At 35.1% G+C, this 5,623-nt stretch overlaps 1 non-coding gene across 1 annotated transcript; it reads right to left on the bottom strand.

Annotated features, from left to right (window-relative positions):
- Nucleotides 1–5,239: 5,239 nt before the first annotated feature.
- On the bottom strand, nt 5,240–5,346 carry LOC141688484 (small nucleolar RNA R71). The gene has a single exon (XR_012561925.1). It is a non-coding gene; the product is annotated as a small nucleolar RNA R71 (small nucleolar RNA).
- Nucleotides 5,347–5,623: the final 277 nt, after the last annotated feature.

Raw genomic sequence — 5,623 nt, 5'->3', positions numbered from 1 at the left:
TGCTCTTGTCTTTAAGAATAGTTTCAAGTTTTCTATAACAGTCAACTCTATTCTCTAGAAAAGACACTTGATCTTTTAATTTATCTTGATTAATGTGTACAAGTCTTAATTCATTGTCCTCTTTCTCAAGGTCTTTGATTTGTTAATTTAACAATTCATTATCACGACGAGCACAATCTAAGGAACCTCCTAGATGATAAACTAATTCAGCATCAGTAAATTTTACCTCTTTTCTTGACGATGAGGTGCTTGCATCACTAGCCATGAGAGCAAGATTCCCAACTTCTTCATCTTCACTGTCAGTATCATCCCAGCTTCTTCCCTTTGCCAGGTAAGCCCTTTCAGATTTACTCTTCTGATTTGAATCGTAAGAGTTCTTCCTAGCTTGTTTTGGCTTCCTGCATTCTGTGGCAAAGTGTCCCAACTCATTGCAGTTGAAACATCGAATGGTGCTTCGATCAACCATCCCTGTTTTATACCCACCACTGCTGGTGTTAGAGGATGAAGATCCACCTTTCTGGAATCTGTTGTAGTTGGACTTGTACTTGAACTTGGGATTCCTTTTGAATCTGACATTTGAGAATCTCTTGACAATCAGGGCCATTGACTCATCCTCCAATTGCTCCAGTTCTTCCAAGGAATAATAATCATCTCCTGATTGATTTGTAGTAGGAGAATCAAATTCTGCTACTATCACATTATCTTCAACCTTGGAAGACTGTACCATTCTTTCTGACTGTTGAGATTATTGTTGATATTGTGGTTGTTGTTGTTGTTCATCAGCTACTAGAGCAGTAGACGTGCTGACCACTCTTCCTTTCCCGTAAACTTCCTTCTGCTGAATCTGCTCCAACTCATAAGTCTTTAACACACCATAGAGCCTCTCCAAATAAATCTCACTCAGATCTCTTGCTTCTCTTATGGCAGTGATTCTATGTTCGAGATGAGTTGGCAGTGTTAAGAGAAACTTTTTGTTGACCTCCCTGATGGAATAGTATTTACCATTAATGTTCAGGTTGTTGATCAATGCATTGTACCTCTCAAACACTTCAGTGATTCCTTCCCCTGGATTGGATTTAAAGTATTCATACTCAGAGGTTAGGATTTCTAGCTTGTTCTCCCTAACTTCCTCTGTGCCTTCATTAATAATCTCAATAGTTTCCCAGATATGTTTGGAATCTTTACAATTCATCACATGTCTATTCATCAGGGGATTAAGGGAATCTACTAAGATTAATTGAAGGCTAGCATCCAGGGAGGCTTCTTCTATTTCAGCAGGAGAGAAGTCCTCAGGATCCTTCACATAAGTTCTCGCTTTGGTGATCACCACATCATTTTCTATTACCTCTGGTTCAATAACCATAGGAATTTTTGGACCCTTCTTTAACACTTGCAAATATTTGGGATTAGCAACCTGTAAAAACAGTAGCATCTTCTTCTTCCACATAACATAATTTTCTTTATCGAAAAGTGGAATTTTAACGGTTCCAACTTTTTGTGTAGTCATTATGAATTTTTGAGTGAATAAAAAATTCAAGAAGTGAAAGAAACACAAAAGTCTAGGATCTAGATTTGTACGTTAATCAGAAGGCTCTGATACCAATTGTTAGGTCCCAATTTTTTTGTAGAAGGGGGGTTGAATGCAAACAATACCGTTTAAGCGAATAAAATGCGGAATAAAAAAAATGAAACAAAATTCAAGTTAAATAAAACTTTTATTAAACTTGAAAGGTGTTACAACTACGGTATCGGTTACAAGGGATTAATCTCAAATCAATTATTACAAATCTAGAATAAATTCGACATGAACTTTTTCTATTTTTGCAATTAAAAGATCAAATGCTAAATGCGATTTGAGATTAAGTTCTAGGGATTTTAATCCGCTAGATTGATACACAAGAACAAGATAAAGATTTCTAGTTGATTGGATTTAACTTTACAATCTAGAAATTTAATCTTGAAGAAAAGCAGATGATAAATAAAATGTTGTGCCTTTGTTTTCTGCTTTTTTTTCTTGACTTGTGTGTTCTGTATGTTGATGATTTTTTTTGAATGTCTTCTGCTGCTTTCTATTTAATCCAACAGTCGAGTAGAATGTATTGGCATGACAATCTCTTTGAGCTGGCAAGACAATCAGAATGAACTAGCAAGACTTTCGGTATGACTATCAATTGTCATACCGATTGTCATAGTAGTTCAAAATCAGATTGTCTTACTGAATTAATAATAGATTTTAATGTAATAAAAAATCTGATAAGACAATCCTTTTGAATTAGCATGACTTTCGGTATGACTATTGATTGTCATACCGATTGTCATACTAATACAATCAGTTGTCTTTAAGAATTAATAACAGATTTTAAATCAATTAAAATCCTGAAAAACCTTAATATTAATTCTGAATTAATTAATCAATTAATTTAATTAATAAAATAAATTAATCTTTGCAGATATAATTTATTCTCTTAATTAAATTATATGAATTAATTAATTAATAGAGAGTTAATACTAATCTTGAGCAGCATCCATTCTTCTGTAAAACTTCTGAAAATCACTGAAATATATGAATCAATTCCACCACTTCAACGTTGACACTCGATGTACTATCTGGTTCATGCGTGACTAACTTCCGTGATGTTTCTTCACGTCTTGACTTTGATTTTCTTCAGACTAAATCCTTGTAATTAATTGATACCCTGACGAGATCTCTGTCACTTGATTAAATCCACAATCTTGATTTATATCACTGAGGCTTGATCAATTTCTTGAGCTTCTTCCAGTGAATTAAGTCTTCAAGTCTGTAGATGAATAATGTTTCTTAACCCTTTGACAGATGTTACTTTGTGAGATCTCTCTGACGATAGATCCACTATTTACTTATTACATTCTTATTTGAGTTGAGTTAAATCCTCGAATAAACAAATAGGCTATGACATATGCCTTTCAGCTACTAAATGACACTTAATAAATCTACTTAAGGTGTTTTGGTGAATTATCAGCAAGACTACAAAATATTCCTAACATAGAGATTTTTAAAAATTACACTACAAACCGAGTTCAAGACAAGCAAGTCTAAAATATTTTTAACTAGTAAAAACAACATAGAGTATTATTCTAATAGTCCTAGAAATATTTTTAGATAAATAAGGAAAGAGGGTTTAATTGAACTAATGCAATGAACAATAATATCTTCATATTTTATGCACAAAAAAATAACAAGTTAGTAATGATAATTTTGTAAAGAAGAGATCTTATAACTAAGAGACATTTATGATAAATGGATTTTAGATCTACTTGGAACGCTTCATTACAAGCTTAAGTTGGTGTTTTGGACTCAAGTTGTTGGTATTTTTGATATATTTTTGTGTTATTGAATTTCAGGCATCAGTTAAATGAAGAAAGAAGCTTTTCAAAGAAATATGCTGAAAAGAGATCAGAATTGGAAGCCTAGACCATTCTCAAGTTGTAGAGAGTTTGGTTAGCTTCGCGTGGGCAGTTGAATCGCCTAATTCTGACGAGCATAACTCACGATACGACCAAAAGAAGAATTTTCAGAAAATTTCCAGAAGGCTAGCGCGGCCGCGCCAGAACCCGCGCGTCCGCGCTCCAAAATTCACTATTTCAGGTGGGCCGCGCCCAAAAGTAGTGCGCCCGCGCCCTGTTTCTGTACCATAATCCTGATTTTAGTCAAAATTGAAGATTTTGAGAGTCCTGGTCATTCTGGAGCCTATATATATCAATAAAAAGATGTTTTTAACAACAAGGAGAACATAGAGAGCAATAAGAAGACCTAGAGAGCACGCGACGACTACGGAGAAGAAGACTTTCGTATTCTTCAATATAATTGATACTGGGATGCTTGTTTTCGAATTGTCTTTGAACCCTAATACTCTTATAATATTTTATATCATGTTTTCATTACGACCCATGGTGACGATGAGTTCGATTATGAACTAATCGTTATCGTGGGGTTTTAACGGATTTACGTATGGATTTATATAGTTAATTGTTTGGATATCTTGGTGCGTGGTGATTGATAGATATCCTAGTATTGGTTGTGCTTATTCCTCTTATGTGCGTAGCTAACATATAAGATAGCGTGTTAATCTCTATTGAAGTGATATTGAATATAGAGGTTTAGTACTTGTCATGCTAGCATAGGTTTATGTATTTGTTATGCATGATTCGTAGATAATTTTAACCATCTTACTTGCCCTATATAACCACGATAGATAACTTGAGCATTAAACCTTTATGTTGTCAATGTCTATAGACATATAGGGTCTCAACATAATTGGTGTCTATTCAGCTTCTATCTCTTTTGTGGATGTCCGGTAGTAGGGTATTCGTACAATTAAAGTTGTCGTTTACTAGTTTCGTGTTATCTGATTAGTTGTCATCATCATTGCATGCTAAGGTTAAGAACAATGACTTTGAATGAAGTATTTAATGAAGTTAGAATCCCATATTTGTCTCATATAATTAATTCAATCACTTTTATTCTTAGTTAATTGCATGTTAGTTTAATCTTAGTTATAAACATCTTAACTTGTTATTGTCTTAGCATTGAACGATAACCATACATTGTTGTATAAGTGCTTAATCTGAACTAAACCCAGACCAGTCTCTATGTGAACGAATCTGATTTATATCTTATACTACTTGCGAATGTGTATACTTGCGTGTAATTTAGCGCGTGTTTTCGCCCTAACAAGTTTTTGGCGCCGCTGCCGGGGACTCGGTGTTAATTTTTAGTTTATGTGCTTGACATCAGTGGTCGTTAAAGTTCACTGACTTGAATTCTTTTACTTTCACGGTTTACTTGTTTGTGTTTCAGGTTCTCATTACAATGGGAGATCCAGCAGCACCAACGAAAGCGTTGATGGATTTTTCTCAACCCAAGATCAATGACATTCAATCTAGCATTATTAGTCCAGTGATCACAGCTAATACCTTTGAAATCAAGCCTGACACGATTTAATGGATATAGAATTCAGTCCAGTTTGGGGGTTCTCCAACGGATGATCTCAATATGCACATTAGGGATTTCATCGATATCTGTGACACCTTCAAGTTCAATAATGTTTCTGAAGATGCTGTAAAACTGAGATTGTTTCCATTCTCTATGAGGGATAAGGCTAAGATCTGGTTACAATCTCTATTATCAGGTTCTATCACTACTTGGGAGAATCTCGCTCAGAAATTTCTTACTAAATTCTTCCATATGGTGAAGACAGCTGCAATGAGGAATGCTCTTACTCAATTTGCGCAGCAATCAGGAGAAACTCTATGTGAAGCTTGGGAGCGCTACAAGGAGATGCTTAGGAAGTGTCCTCATCATGGCATGCCTGATTGGATGATCATCAATTGTTTTTATAATGGTTTGGGAGCACAGTCTAGACCCATGCTTGATGCAGCATCATGTGGAGTATTATGGGTAAAGAGCTATAAGGAAGCTTATGATCTAATTGAACTGATGGCTGCTAATAAATATCAGTATCCAACTCAGAGATTGCCACAGGGCAAGGTAGCAGGAGTTCTAGAAGTGGATACAACTATGGCTGTCACTGCTCAACTAAAGGCGTTGTTTATGAAGATCGATTCTCTGGCTAACTATGGTGTT

Source organism: Apium graveolens, chromosome 9 (assembly GCF_009905375.1).
Source record: "Apium graveolens cultivar Ventura chromosome 9, ASM990537v1, whole genome shotgun sequence".
In the NCBI taxonomy this organism is placed as follows: Eukaryota; Viridiplantae; Streptophyta; class Magnoliopsida; order Apiales; family Apiaceae; genus Apium; species Apium graveolens.
Note: the sequence above shows the minus strand (reverse complement) of the source record. Positions and strands in the feature narration are given on the sequence as shown.